Source organism: Pezoporus occidentalis, unplaced genomic scaffold (genome assembly GCF_034315485.1).
Source record: "Pezoporus occidentalis ecotype Australia unplaced genomic scaffold, CSIRO_AGI_Poc_V1 ctg90, whole genome shotgun sequence".
Taxonomy (NCBI): domain Eukaryota; kingdom Metazoa; phylum Chordata; class Aves; order Psittaciformes; family Psittacidae; genus Pezoporus; species Pezoporus occidentalis.
Genome location: NW_026916263.1, coordinates 1,950,001 through 1,975,807, shown reverse-complemented (window position 1 = coordinate 1,975,807; position 25,807 = coordinate 1,950,001). Strand labels below are relative to the sequence as shown.

The window sequence follows — 25,807 nt, the reverse complement described above, 5'->3', positions numbered from 1 at the left end:
AAGGACTCTGTGAGGCTCATGCTCTGCCAGGGAGGAGGGGAAGCTGTGAGGAAGCAGAGACAGGGCGCCTGACCCGGGCTAGCCGGGGAGGTATTCCATACCACAGCACGTCATGGCCGGGATGAGGGGTAACTGGGAGTTACCCGGAAGGACACGGGCTTCCGGGTGGAACTCGTTTTCTTGGCCGGTGGTATCGTATTCTCTTCCCTTGTTATTTTCCCTTATCATTATTGTAGCTGATAGTAGCGGTGGTGTTTGTTGCTGGACTATTCTTGTCTCAACCCGTAGGAGTTGCACTCTCTCGATCCTCCTCCCCGTTCCTCCGGGAGCGGGGAAGGGGAGAGCCCCGGTGCGGGGGGGGGGAGACGGACATGGACCTCGATTGTTGTCACCTCGGCACCACTCACTGGGAGTGAGTGAACAAGTTACCTGACTGGGTTTAAACCACGACATCAGCAAATGGGACTCAGAAAAGAGAAGGAAGTTTCAAAACTGACTCTTGCAGTCTTAGGTTTTGATGCTGCTTTGGTAGCAGTGGCTGACACCTTCCAATTATTGAAACTGTTCAGCTTCCAACTGTCTTTAAGATTCTCATACACTACTGACAACATCTTAGCTTTTTTAGATCAAGCCTGCTTAGGGTTATTACCAAAATAACTACAAAATGTTTTGTAAATAAGTTTTCATTTGACCAGAATAATCACTAATACTTGAGCATAAAAGCCCAGATGGCTGCATACACTCAACTTTTCTTCTTCAAGACAAATATTTCAATTTCAACATAAGTTACTTCCACATTGCTGACACTATATTCCAGTAGTTAAATGACTGCAAAACTATTGTAAAATCTGATAACTACAATAGGCATTATAATAATGCATATTTCTCTATGCCCATACCTCTAGAGTAAGTAAATTTTTCCCAAAATGTAAAAAATATGTACTGCTTTCTTAAGTGTGCAGAGTGAAAAAATCTAAGCAAATTGGCAGTTACTTCAATGGTAAGGCTCAGATTAGTGTAATTTACTCTTGTAAATTATTGATTTTAATGTGAATTCCGTGTAATATAGGAGCATGCCTTTCCCCAGTACAAATTCCCCAGTAAAAAGGACCATTCAAAAAGCAGAGTTCTGCAGCTGCATGTTTTATTTCTCAAAATAAAATGGATAAAATGATGGCTGAAGCAAAGCTGTGAAGAAGATGGGCTTGGAAAATGTGAGAGAAGCAAAGAGTGTCAGCATTACTGCCTTGGAAAGCTTCCCCTAAGCACATGTAAGGTGGCATAGATATGGGGGAAGGAAAGGAGGGGAGGGGAGAGATGCTGCACTAACTCTCCCAGTACTGCTCACCTTGTTGAGATGAATTGTTTGTAGATCAAAACACACATGTAAATCTTGGCTTTTCTGTTCCATCTGCAGAAAGGAAGCAGGCAATGTCAGTGGACAGCAATGATGTATTCAGACAACTAACATTTAAACAATGGCTGCTTACAAATCATAAATCTTCAGCAATCCTACAAAGGGGAGAAAAATAAAAAAAAAACAAACAAAAAAAACCACAATTATGCAAAAGACTGAGCTTCATTTGTGCAGTGAATATAGAGATTTTGTGCATAGCACCTATAGTTAGTCCTAGTATTAATATGAAGGGTACACCACAAATAATGATCTCCCTGAGGAGCCGGCTCCTCTAGAAAGCTGAATAAAATGCTGTTTGCAGATGTTTTCAGATATCTTAATTTCTCAGCTACAGCTTTGTCTCAAGGTGGTGAATGTCAGAAGAAGAAGAATGTGAAAAACTTAGAAAGCAAAAAGTTGTAGAGGTAAGGAAGAAAATAGGAAGTGTAGATGAGGAGAAAGAGGAGATGGTTTAAAAAACAGGAGAAAACAGAGTTGAGAAGGTGGCACAACTGCCTCTCTGAGAGACTGAAAACCACAGAGAGGAAAAGAAAGAACTTCAGAGAAACTGGGTGATATAGGAGTAAATACAGGTGCACATAGGAAAATACAAGACCATGAGAAACCACTGCAAGGAAAGAAAAAAGAAGAGCATTCAGAAAACATACATGACAGAAGATGCACTTAAAGCAGAAAGTGTAAATTATTAAGTGTTAAATTATTAAAATGATGTTTAGTTTTAGGAATTGTAGAAACAGGTAAAGACAGGTGAGTAGGAAAGAAAAGAAATTGAGGGCAGCAAAAAGGAAAGAGCTGGTTTGGGATCACTTCCTAGAAAATTGGATGCTAAAACTTCATATAAAAATCCCATGTAAATAAGAGTATTTTTTAATTGAGTCTCTCACATCTCAGTGCTTGCAGGCTGAATTCTGCATCCTCATTATGAAATCTTAAGAGTATTACTGAGGAAGGCTGCTGCTCTGCAACACTGTGTGTCCCATGTCTTATTTAAGTGTTTCCAAGTAATAAACAGGAATCCCATTTAGCATTGTTTGGATTGTACAGAGGTTAACTGCATGTGAAACAGACACCTTCCAGAGCCTACATCAAGGCAGAGGCATGTGTGCTGTGATCCTGTATTGTTGTTATACCTGTGAAACTTACTCATATTTGTTGTACATACATGTTGTACTCATGCTTCTCTTTAATCTTGGAAACAGGTGGCATCATTGCTAGGAGGCAGCAAGGATGAATAGGTCATGATCTAAAAAACCAAGAAAATAAAATGCAAAGGGAATTAATTTTAAATGGTATGAAATAATCCAGAAATCTCAAAAGGGGTTTTATACTCATCTTTATTACAGATTGCATGAAGATAATTCAGAAGATATACACTGGCAGGCAAAGAAATGGTTTGTATTTCTTAGGGGAAGATGTACAGAATAACTAAGCATCACATTCTAAAAAGGTAGTGTAATGATATAATTAACTGAAATTTTGTCACACATTTTTATGATTGTATAATTGTATAATGTCACACACAATTATATTATTGTATAATTCCCTACTAACTCTACCATTTTTTATATCTTCATTGCATCTATTTTTCCATCAGATATCCTTCTAGGGCATACACAGAGAGTATGAGAGGGTCATATGTATTTCAGAGTGACTGCATTAATCAGTTTGGAAGTGATGTGAACAGCTAGATCAATTTTTCTTTTATTCCTTACGTTTTCTCCTTCAGGAGAAGAACTATTCCATTTTAGTTACGCCACAGTTTTTAAAATTATGTTTTTTCTTCGTGTTTCTTCAGACCTGTATATCAGCATGAGCTACAATGAATAGCAATATTCTGGTGTGAGTTTGTTGTAAAGTCTGGCACTCAGTCAATTCTGCTTCGCATTGTAAAATGGTGTTAAAGATAGCAAAACTACAAATATGAGTTGACAAGTAGCAGACCCATTATTTTAATGCCCAAGATTCACCTGTCAGAAGCTGCTCTAGCCCATCCACCTGCAAAACCTCATAGGTATCGAATTTTCAGTAAACACATGTGTACACATTAACATGTGTTAATTTGTTTTTATATTTTGGCCTAGTTTCAAACTCAGTTAAAAGATATTAATGAAATTTTGCAGGCATATTGAATGTCTTTGGGGTTTTTCAAGACTTTTTTTTTTATTGGTCAGCTGAGTGGTTTAAAACAGGAAACTGAATTGTGTGTTATTCCCCATGTAGCATACTACCTAGTTCTTTTGTAGGCAAAAAATACTGGATTAAAATCCAAAGATATTCCTTCTTTCCACTCAAAGACAGCCTGTGTTTTCCTCCTCCCACAACCATTTTATGCTGTCAGGTTGGGTACAAGTTTCAAAACTTGTAAAAGATACAGAGAGGATGTATACAGGATATATACAGGATACAGGTTTCTCAGAGAAGCTGTGGCTGACCCATCCCTGGAAGTGTTCAAGGCCAGGTTGGACGGGCTTAGAGCAACCTGTGCTAATGCAAGGTGTCCTTGCCCAGGCAGGGGGTTGGAACTGGATGAGCTTTAAGGTCCCTTCCGACTCAAAGAGCTATTGAGTAGTTGCAGTACTGGTCACAGGAACTGAAACTTCTGCAGTGCTTGTCACCAAAGTTTGAATATCCACCTTACCTGAGCTGGAGTTTGAGTGGCTGCAGTTCTTGTTCTGGGCATAAAACTAACTTGGATGCCTACTTCTCGAGTTTGAGGAGGTATGGTCCTGGTCACTGGAGTTTGAGTAGCCACAGTGCTTTTTGCGGAGCCTGAAGTGACTTCAGTGCTTATCACTGGGGCTTGAGTAGCCATAGCTCTTGCTACTGGGACATGAATAGCTGTAGCACGTGTTACAGGGATTGAAGTAGCCAAACTCCTTGTCAATGGAGTTTGTGCCCCTCTTTTTCTCCTTCAAGCTGTGGTGCTTCTGTGGGTTGGAGTAGACATATGTAGCTGTTTAACCCTAAGGATGGTATATTCAACAACATACCAACTCCTAGCAATAGGGACAGGCTGGTTTCAGCATCCAAAGAGTATTAAAAATTTTCAGAATTGTCAAATGGTGCTGTAAATAGCCTGGTGGGGCAATATCGCCTCCATTGGTTGGCTCTCCAAGGAGAAAAAGCAAGAGATATGATTATTAATAGCTCCCATTAGATGGTTCCCTATGTATAGAGGTTATGACAATGCTGAGAACACAAACCAGATCAGTTTCATGACCAGCAAGTCCACTGTGCCACAAGCCACCTCTATACAGTACAACAAAACAAGAACCTTAGCCCAGGCCCCAAAGGTGATAAGCAAAACAGGGAATGTATGCTGCAAGCAAGATAATGGCATAAGACCACTCTGAGAGAAGCACAGCAACTCCAAGAGCAAATGAATCAACACTGTGACCCATGACTATTCATTCAAAACACTGGAGGTTTACAATAAATTTATTTTGACACACTCTGGTCAGATCTGTCATTATCTCAACCCTCTGTGCCTCACTCTTTTTTAAGCACAGCCAGTAACAGCACCAGGTGGGATAAGGAGAGGAATCTAAAGAATATAAAACCTATAGGTTGATGTAAGAACAGTTTAATAGCTAAAATAAAGTAAAATACAGTGGTAATAGAAAGAATACCAACAATAACAATCACGATAACAATAGGAAACAACAAGAGAAAAAATGAAAGCTCAGAAAACACAAGTGATGCACAATACAATTGCTTACCACCCTCTGAATGGTGCCCAGCCTGTCCTTCCACAGCAATCTGGCCCTTCTGGCCAACTCCCCCCAGTTTATATACTGGGCATGACATGCTGTATTATGGAATATCCCTTTGGCTAGTCTGGGTCAGATGTCCTGTCTCTGCTTCCTCCCTGCTTCCCTTGCCCCTTCTCACTGGCACAACATGAGACTGAACAGTCCTTGATCGGAACACACATTACTGAGCAACAACCAAAACATAGGTGTGTTATCAGCATTGTTCTCAGACTAAAGCCAAAACACAGTACAACAACCAAAACATAGCTGTGTTATCAGCATTGTTCTCAGACTAAAGCCAAAACACAGTACTGCACCTGCTAGTAGGCAGGAAAATTACAGCTGAACCCAGGACACCCTTCTGTGATTCTATGAAAGACAGGGCTTGTGCCTGCAGTGTCCCAGCAGAGCAAAGCTGTGATGGGACAAGGGTGACTGGGTGGTGGGCATCGCTTGAGCCTTCTGTGTTGGAACCAAGAGGGAAACCTTGGGTTTGACATGGGAATGAGGACATAGCAGTGGTTAAGGGCATCACTGCCACTCTTGCTGCTGAGCTGGCTATGGCTTTCTTAAAGGTAGAGGTTTCATGCCCAGGTACAACAATCTGTGGTTATTGAGACTGAAGGTTATGAATAAGTGTATCACCATGACTAGTATCTAAATCTAGCAGGAGGAAAACCACTCAGGAGGAGAAAGTCCTTACATTTTGCTTTTTACTGTAAAAATCATGATAAGTAGTGTCAGCCCCGTAATTACTCAGATTCAGAGAGCTCGCTACCCAAATTTGGAGGCACAGAAACACATTAGTACGTTGAAAAAATATATTCCTACCTGTCATGCACTCAGCAGTCTTTTCCTACCACAAGGTAGGAAAATCAGTTTGGAAAATCAGTCCTAACAGCTTCTCTCCCCTTTTTTATTGTATTTTGCTGAGTGGTTAAAAAAAGGTGAAAAGAAAATCAGACCTTGCTTTGAAATTTATCGTTTCAAACAACGGTTTCCCCTTCTCTTAAAATAATGGTGAAAGAGAAATAAAGTGCTGAAGAGTCACTTACAAAGCCTTTTACAAACCTCAGGGAAACAGGTATTCAGTGGTAAAGACAGAAAAGAAGTTTCATGTTTTCTGCAAGTGCTGGAAGTGATTTGTCTTTAGGGATAGAAATCCTACCCCCATGAGAAGCTACCTGGGAGGAGGAGGTCAGCACAGTACTCCCATTTGTACTTCTGTAGTATTTTCATATAGAAACTCAAGTGCTTCTTTTCTTAGCATGCTTGTCTGAAAAGTTCAACACAGCCTCCTACAATACTCAGGGTCTTGTAAAGCCAAACATGTTCTCCTTTTTATTTTTCTCCTTCCTTCTTTTTTTTTTAACCACAGTTGATTTCAGGACTAAGATTAACCCTTGGCCATTTACCAGACAGACTCTACATTGTATTCATGCTTTTCAGTGTTGCTGCCTTCCCAGTATCACCATAGCATGCTGCATTAGCAATAATATTTACTGTCCTGTCAGTCGGTCAGTGGCAGCAGGCTTACTGAAATGGGTCATTTGTTATTCAGCTCAAATCACAGCCATCGAGAAATCAAGCTGGGAGATGCTTATTTTCTGAACTTTTATTATCTGAATGTGCATGGGCTTTTAGACAAAAATGTGTAAAACTTGTGATTTTAAATAGTGAACATGACATGGGGGGGGGGGGGGAGAGCTATTTATACTGGTTCTTTCAAATGAAGTCTTACCCAACTTTGCCTTTTTTAAAAGTATGCAAATATAATTTACGTGTTCTCAATTTAAGGTCCTTTTGATGGTGTTAGAACAAAGTAAATAAGGAATCTGAGTCAGCTGTTATACTTGTAGACTTAGATTAATTCTGTATGGCTAAGACAGTGAATATAATATCACAATGCTGTTGTGAACCTGAAGAGAGAGATCTGTGGGAATGGCATTGGCAACAAAGGTCACCAGAGAGGAAAACATTTTCTTTTCTTGTAGAATGTTAACATTTAGAAAGACATATCAACAATGAAATGCTCTCTTCTTGAATCAAAACAAATTTCTTTTTTTAGTACAATGAAATATTCAAAGGCTTATTTCCAGCTCAGAAGTGCTGGAGGAATTCAATGAAACTTCTGATGTTTCACCAGTCGATGACCAGAGTGTGGTGGCCTTTTTATTTGAGGGTTGTTTGTTTTTTTTTTTCCTGTGGTTTGTTTTTCCCAATTTTTCCTGGAAAAATAAGATAATAATAGTAATAATAAAACAAAATAAATTTAAAAAGCAAGCAAACTTTAGGAAAATACTTAATTTTACTTTATAATTAATGAAATGCAGCCAAATGCAGTTAAAAACACCCCCCCCCCCCCAATGCTATGAATTAAAAGAAATAAGAAAGAAAGAGCCATGTGTATGCTTTGTTAAATATGAAAATAACATAAAATACTTTAGCCACCCTTTCTGACAGGATCACTTTACCATTTTATCTGTGTTTAGGGGCAACAGCAGACTAAACTGTGATGGTGATGATAGAATTGTTCCCTTGCAAAGCAATGGACAGCCTAGCCGTGCATTCATCAGGAGTCTGATTAACCTTAGAACTACTTGCTTCCTGACCCTCGTCTAGTTGAAGATGTCCTGTCTCACTGCAGGCAGTTGGATTAGATATCTGTGAAGGTCCCTTCCAGCCCAAACTATTCTATGATTCTGCAATTCATAATGCTTCATAAGCCTCATAAATTTGTCTTAGCTGATAATGCTGTGTAAGACTCCTTGGATAACATGGAGCTACCAGATCTTCCCTAGCACTCTTGTGTTCCTGCCAAAGTAGCCTTGCCAGTAACGTTGACAACACCACAATGTTCTGGTTTGTTGGATGTTTTACTTTAAAGCATCTGTGAGGCTTCTTTCAGCCCTGCCTGGATAGCCGTAGGGCTAGAGGAACGTCAAAGTACCTTGTGCCATCAGAAGAGCCCTGGATATACACGTGTAAAACGGTCCTTGCTCCCTTCTCAGGGATTTATGCATGGGCACAGCCCTGGACACCCATACACCAGCTCCCAGAGTGTTCAAGACACCAAAATGACACTCAAATAGTGTCAGGCAAGGCAGGGGACTTGTGGGATGTCTCATATCCCCTGAGAAAAGGTCTCAGCGGTGGGAAAACTGAAGGATACCCTGGTTCTTGATGAGTCATGGAAGACGAACGGTAGAGCTGATGCCTGGTGGGGTTTCACATCTAATTTCCAGCCCCCTTCCTCAACAGTCCTCCCTGAGCTGCAGGTGGTCCCCCTGTCCTGGTATTACATGCCCTGCAGAAGGGATTGGCTTTGCCAGGAGGGCAGAGAAGAGGTTGCTTTATCTTCTGTGGGGTGGCCTGGGCTTGCACCACTGTGGTTCTACCCTTGACAGCAATTGCTGCATTAAAGGCTTTCAGAGAAAAGCTCTTTCCATGGGTATCTTTAGAACTTGCAAACTTTGCATGATGTGGAAATGTGCTTCTGAATACATTCCAATGTTTCCAGTCATTATCAGTTTGCAGGGTGCTGTAGGCTGCAAGTCCCATGCAAATAGCTTCAGTTATTCAGCCCTGGTAAACTCTTGGCAGCCCAAAAGAAAAAAAGAGAAAAAAAAAATTAGTGACCACATTTATTTGTTTTTTTTTATTTTTTCCCATGGATATGTTAAGGATGGGGAAATGGCGAGGGTGTGGGAAAGGAAGGGAAGGAGCCTTATGACTGCTGAAATTCAAGGGAGATGAGAACCATGAGTTTAGCTAAATCATCTTCAAGTGAATTGCTGTGAGGCTAGTGCGTAGCTGTGCGCAGCATCAGGAGTTGCTAGGCTACTCCCAGCAACAGGAATGCACCAAACAATGTGCTTATACCATTTTAATTTTGAAAAATAAAATAGGTATTCACATAAAATGCAGTGCAGCACTGAAAGTAATTTCATAGTGGAGAGATCAGAAGAAAGGTGCCTTTCATCTCAGTGACAGCAGTTTACCTCTGGTTGTGACTTACAGACAGCAGCACCAGGACCGCTTGCTGGGGCGCCCATATGCAGGAGGATACTTGCAGCTCCTGCACCCCAGCAACTCCTGCCCCAGACTCTCATCCAAAAGCCACTACGCAGCTGCTGCTCTCAGCCACATCAGCTGGTCCTACAGAAACTCCTGACAGTCCCAGTGATGTATGGGCATCAAGATGGAGAGGGGGGAATAAGCCATCCTTTCATGATGGAAACAAATCTGACAGGTCTAGTAGAGGCTCTTAGCTTACTGTTGTGCTTTGAGCTTTATTACCATAGTTGTTATTATTATAATTCTCCTGTTCATAGATAATGTCATAATTTACAGTCAGGCATTGTGCACAGTGGATGATTGATGTCACTTGGGCACAAATAACCCTTTCTATAGAATTAATAATCGATCTTCAGTGAGAAATGCCTGGGGAGGGGGAAGAATGGGGGAACTCTTCCACAAATACAGAAAGGGGACCTGCAAGAAATCTGGAGAGGGACTTTTTACAAGGGCATGAAGGGATAGAACAAGCAGGAATGGCTTTAACCTGACAGAGGGCAGATTGAGATGAGATCTGAGGCAGAAGTTCTTCCCTGTGAAGGTGGTGAGGCGCTGGCACAGGCTGCCCAGAGAAGCTGTGGCTGCCCCATCTCTGACAGTGTTCAAGGCCAGGTTGGATGGGGCTTAGAGCAGCCTGGTCTAGTGGAAGGTGTCCCTGCCCATGGCAGGGGTCTGGAATTAGATGGTCTTTAAGGTGCCTTCCAACCCAAACCATTTGGTGGTTCTATGTTATGATTCTATGATAAAAGCAGCCTTTCCTCAGATGTTGCACTAAGGATTGACAAGATGAACTTCACAAGCCTCTGCACTGTGCTCCTATGGTCCTAAAATAATCACTTGATGTGGGAGAAACATGATGTCTGCACAGTGGGAGGACAGAGGTCTCTGCTAGATTTCTTCCACATGGAAAGTGTGCTCAGTAGGTTAGGAAGGATAGCAGCCTTTCACCAGCAGCAGCTTGCTTCATGGGGTCAACCACCATACAAAATGGGTTTTTAATGTTATAGATGCATCATTTATCAGAAAAACATAAGGATGGTGCCACTGGATATCCATTTGGTTGCGATTCTTGAATCAGACTCGACTGCCGTACTTGAAGGATCAGAGAGGGGAGGACAAAATGTCCTCTTTCCCTGATCTTGCTTAAAAAAAGCCACAACCATGTTTCTGTGCTAGGAGTATATTTGTTTCAGTCAACTGCAATGTCTCCCAGAATAAAGAGGTTATCATGGAAAGCACATAGTCTTTCCAGTTTTCTGTCTAAAGTTGCCTGCATGTCCTTCAGCAGTTCCACCAGCATCTTGTGTTAGGCAACAATGGAGGAAAAAGCAGTCCTCTTGCGGTAACTCTATACTGCAGTTAACCACAGCCCCAACATCTCATTTTCTAAACTGATAATGCTAAACTGCAGGGCAGCTCAGACCACAATGGCTGAGCTATAGGAAGGACTCATTTTGCCTAGATGCTTTTCGCATCCATTTTTTTAAATTGTCAGTGGGTTTTATACTCTGTACAACTGAATATGAATACAGGTTGCATTTTTGTGGATGGATTCTAATGACACTGTAAATTACAAGGGCAAGTCCCAAAAGGGTTTCAGAGCCCCAGCACAACACAAAGGTAAAATGATATTATATAATTAGTAGAGAATAAATTTCAAAGTCACCAGGACTTTGGCTTGATTTACTGAATCAGTTTCTCTAGAACTTCACATATAATACCTGAATTGTCAAAAACTTGTTGGATTCCTAAAAGAGATGTTAATTTACTTACAGAAGGGATTCATCATGAGTTTTAAAAATTAGTCCTGTAAGGATACACTCAGATCAATAGTGCTGGCTAAAGGCAGAGCTAACTCATCTGTGTCTTTCCTGATACCAGTTTTTCTAGCTTACTCTTAAAAATTATTCATGGTTGGTATTTCAGCACTTCCCAAGACAAAAAAACCTAGTGTTGAACTCTCCTCACTGACCATTAGGTTTTCCTGATGTTTAACCTCAGTTGTGTTATTTGCAATGTGAACTCATAGGTCCATTTTAACTCACAGCAGACCATAAAAAAAAAAAAAAAAAAAAAAGAGTATTTATTCCTCTTGGTTTTTTCCCCAAGCTTTTTGGCGCATTTAAAGAATATTATCAGCTTCTTTTCCATCAGCTCTTCATTAATCTAAGCTGATTCTTGTTTCCTTCTGCCTTTGCTTTTAGCTCATGTTTTGCAGAGCTGATCAGACTCACTACCATACTCTGCATTTACATCATGTCTATATTTCCTCCATATAACTTCGCAAATTACATTTTCCACCCAACCTTTAAATACTAGTGGCAGGTCCTCAACTGGAGAAAAATCAATATTGCTACATAAATGGAATCCAGTTGACTTGAGCACAGCAGTTACAGCTCTTTACTAGTACCATCTGTAAAGAGGGTGAAAAATATATGTATGTATGACAAGTTCTTTAAATTAGATGGATAAGAAAGTACTGCAAGTGTAGGCATTACATTTTTTTTTCCTGCTGCCCCTAATTCTCATCATCATAGTGACACAAATAAGCATAATTGGCCAATGGTGAAAACCAATTGAGAAATAAAGCCAAAAATAAATATTCATACATGGAATTTTTGGGGGTTAAATTTAGTTTGCATTTTACTTCCCAACTCACATGATGTTATGTGTTGCAATATTGGTTGCACCCATTCTTATTAGACAATGCCTTATGCCCCTTTTTTCCTGCGCAGGTCTGATGCCTACTGAGTTCTAGTACTGAGGGAGAAAACCCTGCTTAGATAATTGGATACAGGCAGCAAGACAGGAAGAATCATCTGCAGATCTCACCTCAAAGTGGTGGTGATACTGATCCAGGCATGATGGGAAGAGCTATACACTGCCTTAAACCACAGCTTGCTCACTGCGTTCAGAAGGCAGCCAGGTACAGGACTGTGACTCCTCTTGGTAAAGGAGTTTCTCTTCTTCTCATGCAACCCAAGACAAACCAAAAATATATTCCTTTTTTTTTTTTTTTTACAAGTAATGATGGATTAGAGTCACATTGCACTGCCAGACCTTTCCTTGGAATATCATTGCTATAAACTTTCCTTACCTCATAGAGGAGTACCAATATTGGCTGTTAAGACTGCCAATTTATGTCATATAATTCTGGGATGCCACCCAAAAATTGACAGACAATGAAAGAATCAATTTTTAATCCCTTCATTTATTACTTACTGTATTTCTCCAGCACTGGTTTAATCTTTCTATTCAGATAAAAGATAATTTGAAAACATTTTCTAGAATATGGAACATTAAATTATAGCCTAGAGTACAGAAATTCAAATTATATTCTAATTTTACAATACTTGTATTAAGAACTCAAATAATCTTGCAACATTATTTTTTTTATTAGATATATAAGACAGAATTACAGCCCCAAGTTTTAAAATAAAATGCTGCTTTGTGTTGCTTTATTTCTGGATTGGTTATTTTTTGTTTGTTTGCTTTGTTCAATGCTTTAAAAGTGCCTTTCTAGTCTTAGAAGAGCATTTGCAAGCATAGTACCATGGGATGCACATTTTTCAACTCTCTATAATTTCCAGCCCCAAATCTGGTAACTCTAAAAGTAAAAAGATTTCTTTTTATCTCCTGTTATATTCATCTCTTATGTTATGCTTGACTTGTTCTTTGCAAGAAAGATGCTATTCAAGGCAGCTGAGGTAAAGGGATATAACTTTCTTTATATGTTGATTACTTGTTTTTCTACCTTTATTTTCTTAAATATCCATCTGTGAAGAGACTGTATGAGTTGGTTTAATCTTTGGCACCTACAGAGCATTACCAGGTTTGTAGTCAAGCTGCAGTACTTGATGTTCTTCTCCAAAGAAGTCTTATGTGTAAGGTGAAGGATTTGTATCATCTGAAGATTAATCAAAGCTTGTGTAGTGCCTACAGAGTAGTTTCCAAGTAGTTTCCAATGTTGTTGCATTGCACAACAGATCCTCACTGCTTTTGTTTTGCTGTTGTCGAGGTAGAGGGTCACAGTTTTCTTCTGGTACAACAAAGAACAGAAAACCAGTGCTGACTATGCTGGGAAATCATCTCATCCATCCTGTGTGTTTAACTCACCTGCCCTCTCATCCTACTCTATGTAACTCGCCAGTCCGTACAAACAAGCTAGTGGCGTTTTACCACTAGCAGTTTATGAGGGAAGCACTTTTCTCCTGCAGTGAAGGAATATTCAAGACCAAGCCAAGCCCAACACCTTTTTTCACCCATAACCTACTCTAATCTTTCTTGTACCAAAGTCCAAAGGAGGACATTGCAGTCTTTAATGAGAAGGTTACAAAATTAATTCCAGCTATCTTACCATAACTGCGAATGACTGACTAATTCCATTGCCTCCAAAGCAAATCAACATAGCTAAAAACAGGACATGTCACAATATGGGCATGCAGTGAGAGGATTATAACACAACTTTTTCTTCTTCTGCCTTAACCTGCAAGTCGTCCTGTCGTGATTGTGAATGTAACATTAACACAGCTGGCACCAAAGCCAATTATACCAACCTAAGCAAGCTAAGCTTTCCTTTCCAGACAATTTTCCATCACACTTTTAATAGAAGTTGCACAAGACCTGCTCTCTGTCCAGTTTGCTGTGCAAATATGTGTGCTGCAAATAGAACAGATGTATGGCAATACCTCTGCTGAAGGAGCCTCTGAGCACCACCACCACTAACAGAGGCTAGAGGGAGCAGACAGATTTGTGTATTAAGAGATGCACCGTACTTTCCTCCTACCTTTGTCAACCACTGCCCACCTGCATGAGATCCCCTTCCAAAGCAGACCCATACTTGTCGTCCTGCCAGGAGCACTCAATAGTCATGAGAGCAGTAGCCCGATAAACCTTTTCAGCACAGAAATATGCAGTATTTACCAGCATGAACAAAAATGTGCTTTGTCTTTTGGCTTCAGGTCCACAAGGAGTAAACTAGCATAGCATCTCATGCAGAGCAAAAGCAGGTTTAAAAGGGAGGTTTCCAGTTTAGAAATGGGATTGACTTTGCCTTGCAGTTCTAAACTCTCAGCTTTCCCCTTGTAAAAGTCAACTACGAGCTTACCTAGCAACAACACACAAGCTGTACCTACCCATAAACCATCTCGGTGAAGCTTTTCCGGAGCAAACAATTACAGCACTGTGATTATTAGAATGTCACAGTCACTCAGTGTGAGTGCCCTACAGAGAGAAGCATAAATACTTGTCCACATGCATCTGACTACACCAGGTGTGTATGCAGAATTTCCTCCTTCATTTCAGCCGGAAAGTTGGTTTCATAATGCTATTCATCAGTTCCTGAAGATTTTCAATCTCTTTGCTGTCAGGATTGCATACATTATTGCTCCACTTAACAGGCACACGTTAGCATCACAACTGCACCAGTGTTGTAGTAATACCAGATCCTGTGAAATAGGCTTAATAAAACAACAAACAGGAAACACACAGAAAAAAAATGTATGTAAAGATACACAGTGCAGGTCTCCCGTGGTGAGTTTGTTAGGTTTTTCAAAGGCAATAGAAGATACTGTGTAATAGATGGCCCAAAAGTGACTACAAAGCAGTAATCTATATGAAGGGCTCTGCTCATGTCATTAGCAGTGATGGTGCAACTCCAGCAGTTTAAACTGAGAATGAATTCAGCTGCAGAGGTCAAAGTCAAGGATTAGGTTCCCATTCTAGTTATACCCAGTGATGTTTCCCCACTTCTGCATCGTCCATCATGCAATAAATGAGCAAAATTAAGCACATCACAACATTAAAAAAAAACACCCACAAGCAAGAAAGAGGCTGTTCTGCCACCCTCTCTGGTTTTATTGTTTGCAAATCTTAGGTCTGGACCTCTTCTCAGTTACTGTAGGTGAAGCAAAACATCTTCAGGACATGCTGGAGTAATACAGAAAGCCTGAGTCACTTAGCTGACCACATGGTGCACCCCAGCTTCAGGACTGGGTCTGCAGTAAGTATGGCTCTTAGCTACAGTGACAGTAGTGGGCAGAACAGCCTTCAGATGGGCTGATCTACCCAAATCTACTGGTGAGTCTCTGTTGTGTTGCTGAAGCTCAACAAGTAACAGCACTTAAAGTGGCTGGTAAAACTCCATGTCTCCATACACCTAAGCACCCTCTTTTCTGTTAGGCATTGTAGGGCTTGATATATGACAGTACGATTTACTAATGATGAATGAGGTATTTAAACCAGTGTGAAATAAAGCTGCCATACACAGCACTGCCCCATCACAAAACTTAGGAAGGGCAGTGATTGCTTGCTGGTGGAGAATATCCTTGGGCCATGGGAGGACTTGCTGGAGGAAGAGCCCAGAGCTCTTTCAGGGATGTACTACATCCCAGACAGGATTCATGGTAATCTGAGTTTCTGTGGCACAATAATGGCCACGTTTTCCTTAAAAATGAGACACAGGTTTTGCCCTCAAAAGTACATATATTATTGAGACGCACTGTTCATGCACACAGGCAGGGGTACAACCATGCTCACCTTAGAAAGGAACATGGTTTTCATAGTACACAGCTGAGATATGCATCCAGTTTTCATAAAGATTACATGTGAAAACTGAAATAAAACAGACCACAGTATTCCAAAGATACTGCAGGAAAAGACAGAGAGGTACTGGGCTCAGAGTCCTTTACTCAGTTACAATAAAAATCTCAAATATACATTCTTACACAACTTTCTGCAGTCAATTTCAAGGCACAAATGATGACAGAAAGTAGTAAAAATTATAGTGGTGGAAATCTCCTGGAAAGTTACACTAACAAAGGCAGGGGTAATGGGCATAAATACTGTCCATAGCAGTCAAGACAGTGCCAACTTCTCACACTTCACATTTTGCTTTAAGCTGATAAAACTAAACAAAATGGATACTGGTCTTTGTAAGGGAAAAAAAAAATAGAAAAAAGGCATAGAATGGGTTTTGCAGGGAGGAAATATTTAAAACTTAGACCAGAAGGACTAAAGAAATGGTCAATAAGAAAAAGAAGTATTCAGGATGTAAAGGCAAAGCAATGGGATCAAGGATACTGGAGAGAAAACAGTTGAGGGTAACAGTGTAAGCAGGGGAAAAATAAGTACTGTCATTTAGGAGACATAGGAGAACAGTCTGCCCAAATGCTATGGGCAGAACAAAGAGGGATCAAGACAGACCTCAGAGGGATCAGTATGAGATGGAGAAGGTATTAAGAGGAAAGAGGGAAAGAAGAAACAAGATGGGAGTATAGTGAGTCAAGGAACCTGAACCAGAGAGGACTTTGGGAATCTCCAAGTACAACAGGGGCTGAAATCAGAAAGAGAAAAGGCTGTAAAACAGAGATGAGAGGCAGAGATCTCCTTTCAGATGGTGCCCATCCTTCTTGCAGGGAGTTAATAAAACCCCAAGCAACCTAAGAGCAGATTCTCCTGGAAGACAACAAGGTGCTTGGTGACAGTCAGCATGGCTTCACTAAGGGGAAATCCTGTGTGAACTATTTTGTGGCCTTCTATGATGGGGCTACGGAATTGATGGACTGGGGTAGAGCAATTGACGTCATCTACCTGGACTTGTGTAAAGCATTCGACACTGTCCCGCACGACATCCTTATCTCTAAACTGGAGAGACATCAATTTGATGGATGGACCACTCGGTGGATAAAGAACTGGCTGGATGGCTGCACACAAAGAGTTGTGGTCAATGGCTCAATGTCTGGTTGGAGACCAGTAATGAGTGGTGTCCCTCAGGGATCAGTGTTGGGACTGGTCTTGTCCAACATCTTTGTCGCTGACATGGACAGTGGGATTGAGTGCGCCCTCAGCAAGTTTGCTGATGACATCAAGCTGTGTGGTTCGGTTGGTACACTGGAGGGAAGGAATGCCATCCAGAGGGACCCTGACACGCTTGTGAGGTGGCCTGATGCCAGCCTGATGAAGTTTAACTGTGCCAAGTGCAAGGTCCTACACCTGTGTTGGAGCAATCCCAGGCACAGCTACAGGTTGGGCAGAGAAGAGATTCAGAGCAGCCCTGTGGAGAAGGACTTGGGGGTGTTGGCTGATGGGAAAATGAACATGAGCTGGCTCCAGTGTACGCTCGCAGCCCAGAAAGCCAACCGTATCCTGAGCTGCATCAAAAGAAGCATGACCAGCAGATCGAAGGAGGTGATCCTGCCCCTCTACTCGCTCTCGTGAGACCTCACCTGGAGTATTGTGTGCAGTTCTGGTGTCCTCAACATAAAAAGGACATGGAACTGTTGGAACAAGTCCAGAGGAGATCCACGAGGATGATCAGGGGACTGGAGCACCTCCTGTATGAAGATAGGCTGAGGAAGTTGGGGCTGTTCAGCCTGGAGAAGAGAAGGCTGCGTGGAGACCTCATAGCAGCCTTCCAATATCTGAAGGGGGCCTACAAGTATGCTGGGGAGACTCTTCATTAGGGACTGTAATGACAGGACAAGGGGTAATGGGTTAAAACTTAAACAGGGGAAGTTTAAATTAGATACAAGGAAGAAGTTCTTTACTGTTGGAGTAGTGAGGCAGTGAAAGGGGTTGCTCAGGGAGGTTGTGAATTCTCCATCCCTTGCAGTGTTCAAGGCCAGGCTGGATGAAGCCTTGGGTGGTATGGTTTAGTGTGAGGTGTCGCTGCCCGTGGCAGGGGGTTTGGAACTAGATGATCTTAAGGTCCTTTCCAACCCTAACTGTTAGTAATAGGTGAAATTGTGCGTTGAAAAAATAGTAAAAAGAGAAAAGATGATTATACTTGAAAATCTATTAATCAGTAGAGGGTTTCTTTGTATTAAGAACAAGCTGAAATTCTGCTATTATGTATCTTAGTTACTTTATCAGTAAAAGTTACAATGGTAGCTATAATGATAAGCAATTAACATAGCCATATATGGGGAAGGGTATATGGGTGGATCCAGGGGAGTATTGTGAAACTCTACCGAAGCAGAACTCACAAAGGTACCAGGAGTAGTCAAGTGAAAATAAGAGAATGCTGGCATACACATAATGACTGGGGCATGTCCAAGGAACAGAAAAGTGAACAGGATGACCTGAGGAAAACTTCTTACTTCATCCGAGGAAGACTCCTTACTTCATCAGGACGACCACCAGAGGGGGGCTGCGCAAGCACAAAAGAGGCTGATATCGTAACAGACTGATGTGGCAATCCTTGATGCATATGTATTAGTCAATGATGTAATCTGTGTTGAATATGTATTAGTGATGACATTTTTAGTGTATGAATTGCGAGTGCAATGTAACGGGGTTGAAGCCAGATTTGGGCGCGTGCCCCTGGTTTCCCAGCACTGCAATAAAGCACCTCATATAACCATTCCGGTGGTTATGTGTCAATTCTTACGCTAACATAACTATTCTATGATTCTAAGAGAGACACAGGGGTGGAGATACGATTTTAAGCAGCAAGTTAGACATGCCAAAGAGCTTTTATAGATTAGAACTCCCAGAGTAGATAAGAGAGGAGAAATAGAAGGGCCTAGCCAAGGAGAAGATAGGGCTGGAAGGAGAAAAGGTCAGTCTCACAGTAGAAAGAAAGCAGTGTCAGATGGGAAGACATCTCACTGCTGTCCTTCTCACAGGAAGAACAAAGGGCAAGAATATCCAAAGCTGAGGGGAAAAAAATCACAGCTGTTGACACCATGGTAGAACTGGTCCCTGCTCTTCCCCACCACTTTGATAAATCTCAGGGCTTAATGAACACTTGTTTCAATCCATTTTCTTTTCCAGCCTTAAACTGTTTTCCTCTCAATTTGGCAGTTGCAGCAATGACAAAAGCATACTGACTATTGTCCTCTGCCAGCTGTACAATGAGTGGCTGAAAGGGGAAAGAGCCAAAATAGTTCACAGGGTGGGGGCAAAAGCTTTTCAACAGTGAGGATGTATCCCTGCTACTCAGGGACAGCAAATATTCCTGTAAACTCATCTGAACCAATGGCATCATCCGCACCACAGGGGCAGAGCTCTTGGCAGCATCCATCATGGGAGAGAGCACACAAAGAAGACAGTGGGCAATAACGGGGGCATGGGGCCAGGCATACTGCAGAAGAGAGGGATTTTCGGAATGAATCCTGTTGAGGCAAGGCATGAGGTTCTTCTTCTGAAGGCAGGGATGGAGAGCAAAGTGCAGCTATTTCCCTTAGGTACTTGTTTCAATCATAGCAGAATAAAGGCAACTACAGAAAGTTGCCTTTACACACATGCAAAAACCTTCTGTGAATCTCAACGTAGTTTGTTCTGTACTTGGAGAAATTCTCTGGCTATAAGAACTGGAGTAGCCTGCAGAGCAGCAGGACCTGATATCACTTCCACATTCATCCTGTTGTATTGGGATGCAATGAAGAGGTTGCAGAAGAAAATTTGTGACATATTTTTAACAAGTGCTGAAATTGTTTTAATGATAGAAAGATGAAAAGGTAGGCATTGATATCCACATTCTTGACTGGACATTAAATGCAGGAATTTTATTGGGTTTAAATGTTATTAACTTGGGATGCCTCTTCACATTTAACAAAGCAAACCAGTAATGTACTTAAACAGATGAATAAAACATCAAAGTTAAAAACCAACCTACTTTCCCTCCAAGTACCTTTTCAAATGGCACAGAGAACTTTACACAAGCTAAAGTAGCGTCCGCATTTAATTCCTGAAGGCAATGGTATTTCCTCAGCTTACCGCTCGGTCTGGTCAGGTAGTGCTGGGTCCTGGGACTTCTTCTGAGTCCTCACCTACTTCTGGGACTTTCCTTGTTAAGGCTGCATACAGGCCTTGACATGTCATTATTTCACTTCTGTGGCATTGTCTTGCTGGTTTGCTGCTGCTTAAACGTAAAGGCTTGAAACTCCTCAGCATCATGTTTACCATCTTTAATTCCAAACCTGAAATGCCAATTCTTTTGCAGAAGTGGCTTTCCTTTCCTGCTGTGATGCTATTTCTCTCTGGTTCAGGTACCCTTGCGGTTATCTGAGGACTCTAAGACACTGAATTTCATCAAACATTAAATCTAAATCTATTTTCTGCGGAGCCAGCATGGAGCAACAAGCCTGTCAAGCTGAGGCTCACACCACCACCACATTTAAAAGCTGCCACTTCCAGAAGATCTGCTATGCACGAATTAGACAGAAACGCTTTATGTGTTTCACTGTTTCTGCTGGTTTATGTCACATGCCTCACATTTTGCTTCCAGGGAAGATGAGTCCCAAAGGAATGTTTTCAAAGAGACATTTTGGCCTATCAAAACCATAAGAGAATACAACTACCCTCTTGAAATACATGGGCAAGGTGGTGAAGAAAGAGTGAAAAAAGCCATGAAAGGAAATGGTTTCCACAGAAGCTAATGAATACAAACCAAGCATGAATAAACTTAGACCAGAAATGAGACGGATCACAGAAATCACCTTCTGGATGGGCTACCTTATAGGAATCGTGGAGGAAAAAAAAAAACAAAAAAAAATTAGAACTTATCTGAGGCTTGATATATGTATTGATGGTGCTACATCAACTTTTATGTGATTTAATATCAGGGTGATGACCTTAATAATTCTCATCTCATAAAAGGATCTGCTCCCATCCTTTTATGCTTCCCTAAGGACAACTGCATGCTGCTGAAAACATGGAAATATATTTTCTAGGGTCAAATATTGCCAAATCCCTGTCAAAAAGATGCCAGAATCAGTGGGATGAGTGTGATGAGCATATGCCAAAAATATGTTCCTATCAACCCAAGTAACCAACTTGGCTCACTCAACAACTTCCATGAGACAGAGTATCCCTGAACATCATCCAAGTCATGAAAAAACACAGTGAGAAGGGGTACTTTGAGGCATCTAATCCTTCTCAGTGGTTTTCCGTAAAGTCCTAATGGGCGTTGATCTCATTTGTTTTTTAAAAAAGCCAATGACACCAAGTCCACAACTCAAACAGTAACTGGGCATTGTGTCAATGCTACATTACAGTTTAAAAGTCCTACTATCCCTTCTAACCCATAATATGGCCATTTAAAAATCGTAACTCATTCTGGAGATGGAAGATAATTTCCTTCCTCACTCAGAACTGCTTTTTAACTCTTAATTTCTCCTATGTTGCATTTCTCATTGAATAAAAGTTTACGGCTCTCTGAAGAATGTGGTGGAGAAGCCTCAGAGGAGTAAGCACATTCATCAAAGGCACTAAAAGACAGTCTTTCCACTTTAGAATAAACTTGAATCTTCCAACCTGTAAAGTCATCTTCATGAAGACAAGTGATGACTAAGTGATGACTAAGTTTGATGAAACCATGGTGGAGGCACCATGCCATTGTTTTCTGCACATTTAGGAATAAAACCTGCCAATTTGAAACAATTTAACTTCAGTAAGAGAAAGCAGAATCTGTGACTTGCTACCGCAATGGAAATAAGGGTAATTTTTTAAGCATTTATAAGCATTTAAAAAATTTGGGGTACATTCTTGTGAAAGACCCCTTTTGATAGCAAGACCTTGCTCATGTACACCCCAGCACCACTACTGATGAGGCTTATACAGGCAGGATACATGGGGACCTTGTCTGAGTCATGTTGTAAGAAAGAATAATTTAAAACACCACACGTTTTTGTGGCCTTCATGAATCTTTTCTATTCTGCTCACATATTTGAACCCAGAAATCACAAACATATTGATGATGAAGGGACGTGGAGAAGAGTCTGAGAGGTTTGTGGAGCAAGTAGAATGAAACATGATGCCTCAGTCCTTTCTTCTTTTGAATCAGGTTTTGCTTCTTTTTCCACAGTTAACACAAAATATCATTACTATCTATTATCACGTATGACTAGATCTTACGAGCATATGGGAGAAAATCTCATCTTTTAAAGTCAGTTTTATACTTACTACTCAAAAATAAAAAAAAAATTACCTCCCAGGAGATACTAAAACAATGAAATTTCCCTTTCCTTTTACTTTCTCCATTATTCATACTTCACATAAAACTCATTTTCTTCCACTATTTCATCAGCTGTGTCTGTAGATGAAATTTAGAGCAGTGGTAGACATTAGTTACCTTTGCCATTAAAGATGTTCATATGATGTTTTGTAATTAATTACAAAAATAACCTAGCACAAAAATGAATACTTTTGTTGAAGAGACCATTTTAAACATCTTTTATTAAAACCCCACCTTCACATTGCATTGCGTGTTGGAGTGCAAAGTACTTTTTACAGACCAGCATAAAACATGTTTTATAGAAAAGTATGTCTAATGGAGATTAATTATTGTCAGGCTTTGGTCATTACTACAAAATATTAAGTAAGCAATTATCAAGATGATGTGCAAAAGAGCAAGGCAATGACAAACAACTTAGAAAAGTAATTATTGACAGGTAGGTCCTGCAACACTTCCCAGTGAAAATATACCAAGCTTCTACTGCACAAAGTTGAAACCACAGGGGTTTAAGCCATTCCTTTTAGCTAGGCCTTCAACCCCATCCCTTGCTGATCTGCAGGTTGAAAGAAGAAAACTCTCATGGCTCTTTATGGCCAAGAGCTTCCCTGTCTTTCCTCCACAGAGTACCAGGAAATCTCATTTCCTTTCTCCACCCCTGACCATTCTGTGGGGCAAGAGGGTCTCAGGGCTTCCACCCCTTTCCCCACTTCTTTTTTCTGCCATGTGGCTCCTTCCAGAGAAACATAAAGAGGAGTGTTTGCTGTCTGCAAGGATGCCTTCTCCCCTCTCAGAATCAGCTTAGAAACCTCCTTGCTTTTCTTTTCCTTTTCTTTTTCTTTTTCTTTTTCTTTTTTCTTTTTCTTTTTCTTTTTCTTTTTTCTTTTTCTTTTTCTTTTTCTTTTTCTTTCTTTTTCTTTTTCTTTTTCTTTTTCTTTTTCTTTTTCTTTTTTTTCTTTCTTTTTCTTTTTCTTTTTCTTTCTCTTTTTCTTTTTCTTTTTCTTTCTCTTTTTCTTTTTCTCTTTTTCTTTTTTTTCTTTTTCTTTTTCTTTTTCTTTTTCTTTTTCTTTTTCTTTTTCTTTTTCTTTTTCTTTTTATATTATTTACTTTTACTTGTTTCTTTTTTTCCTCCTTTTTTGTTTTTCTTCTTTTTTCTTTTTCTCTCTTTCCTTTTTCTTTTTCCTTTTATCTTCATCTTTATTTTATCTTTTCTCTTCTTTTTTCTTTTTTCTTCTTTTGTCTTCTTCCTTTTTTCTATTTCGTTGTTCTTTTTTCCCTTTTTCTTTTTTTCTTCTTCCCTTTTTCATTTTCATTTTTTCCTCTTTTTCCTTTTCCCCTTGTGTTGCTATTTCTTTTTTTTTATTTGTCTTTTCTCTTTTTTCCTTTTCTTTTTTTTTATTTTTTTCTTTCTTTCTTTTCCTTTTTGTCTGCTTTTCTTTCTCCTCCCCATAGTGTTTCACAGGGATGAGAGCTGAGCATTCACCCATTACAGCCCATGTGCAGATCTGAGCAGTCCAAGGGGGTGGAATGGGCTTGAGAGGCAGCAGCAACAGCCTACCCCTCTTTCCTCTAAGAGCTTCACTGGTCCACAAAACTCCGGAAAAGGCTCAACAATTCTGCAGACAGGAGAGGCATTTGGAATGCCCTCAGGAAGGAAGGGAACGACTCCCCACTGAGGTCGCAGTCCAGAGGGAGAGGAGGGAGGAAGCAGTGAAGGCACTGACTCTTTCTCCCATAGCATCCCAGTGATCCAGCAGCATCCTTCTCAGCCTGGGGAAGGTCAGGTCGATATTGACCTAGGAGTGAAAGCACATGAACACTATGTTTTAATTATTTTTTTTTTAAGCAGATGTCGTTACTCATCTTACTACACCAGGAGCTGAAGGAGCCTCAGACGAAAGTTATTTTCATGTGAGACATCATATTAACGGTCATAAATATGCTAAAAATTGGCTCTGTTTTGTTCTACAGAAGGCTTTTTACAAAAGCTGATTAAAATAGTTGAGAGAATAAAAAGCCACATTATGCTGCCTGAATAATTTAATAGTAATAGCTATGACCCTCACCCACCACAGAGTTCTGCTTTTTGGCATGTACTGCATACCCACACTAAATCATGTTTGGGTCACTTACTTGTTCTTCATAGTTGTTCTGTTTAGTAATCCAGGATGGTTTATATATCACAATCATTCCAGTATTTGCTATATTGCTTTTAAGAAGGAGACTTACTAATAAATGGATGTCTTACCAAAAAAAAAGGTTAATTTAATAAAATTATGACATAGATGGGGTTTTATTCTCACAACTGTGGATTCTGTATGAAATTCACATTTAATTCACATCACTAAATTCATTCTACATCATTTTCTCTAATTTAATATTATTAAATTAGATGTAAAAGACACTTTATCTTTTTTATCTTCATCTTCCTTTTCCCTAAAGAATAAGCTCTCACCTAAACTGGCTTGTTCCCTTCTTATCATAACCCCCTTCAATTGTGGGTGATGAATTAAATAAAAATTTTTACGGATTTTGCCAATTTGCTTTCACTTTAAATCTAATTGCAACTTTGTTTTCAATATTTTGGAACTGATTGCTTCAAAGCCTTTTTCCAAAGATACCAGGAAGATGCTTAACATTTTAAAACACAAAGTAAATACCTTTGGGGTTTTTTTTTTGGCAATATATATAATGTTAGTATAACAAATATAGCTACCTATACTTTTAGATTAACAGCAGAAGAGTAGATCTTTTCAAACACTTAATCAACCTCCTAGTAACAAATAGCATGGATCATAGGATTACAAAGGTGTCTGCAAAAATCAGAATGCGGCTTACAAAAAATGACCACCAACTTTGTTGTTTTAGTCACAAAGTACTAATAACCTTACTACAGTTTTCAGAAAACTAATGCTATGGTTACTGATTAAATTATTAAGGGTGAGAGGGTGCTCTTTTTTGAAAAAAAGTTAAAAAGTTAACTTTTTAACTCTCATTTTTTGTTTGGGGGTTATTTTTTGCACAAGAGATCTGTTTGCAAAATAACCCAGAGCACCGTGTCATTTGTTTGCCCAAAAGTTTCATATGTTAAAGCAAAATACATTGAATTTAAAGTAATACAATTTTGTAAGGGTTTTTTCAACTGCTGATTTATTCTTGTGCATCAACCCAAGCACCTGGGGCTTCCAAACCAACCATTGTCTGCTGTGCTTGTCAAGACAGATATAACAAGCTTTCCTGGGGAAAAACCCTGAGCTTATTTGCAGGTATGGCAACTGCTTTCCCTAGAGAGGAGAGAGTTCATGGAACTCTGCTTTGCAGAGCACCAAGCACTGTGTGAACTAAAAGGAGCTGTGCTGGCATCTCCAGGCCATAGGATACTTTTTGTTTGGGTAAAAGTGCCGCTTGGGGAAGTTCATGGGAAAGGTCCATCATGTCAGAATCCCCAGCTCCTGGCAATGGCTTGGAAGTATTCACGTCCATGGATAGGTGGCTGCTGGAGTCGAGTGCATTAATACATTTCATTATTCTGCAATTTTTCTCTGGCAAATGAAGGCTTCGTTTCATCAATTAGGCAACAGAAGACTGCGTGAGATGTGTCCTTGT

At 40.2% G+C, this 25,807-nt stretch overlaps 1 protein-coding gene and 1 long non-coding RNA gene across 2 annotated transcripts in view; one reads left to right on the top strand and one right to left on the bottom strand.

Moving 5' to 3' along the window:
* LOC134156808 (cytochrome c oxidase subunit 7C, mitochondrial) overlaps positions 1 to 25,807 on the top strand; it is a 575,449-nt gene that overhangs the window by 516,495 nt on the left and 33,147 nt on the right. The gene's annotated exons all lie outside the window — the stretch shown is intronic.
* LOC134156825 (uncharacterized) lies at positions 2,583 to 13,168 on the bottom strand. Its single transcript, XR_009962086.1, has 3 exons — positions 13,062 to 13,168; positions 4,056 to 4,333; positions 2,583 to 2,660 (listed from the first exon to the last, which is right to left on the bottom strand). It is a non-coding gene; the product is annotated as an uncharacterized LOC134156825 (long non-coding RNA).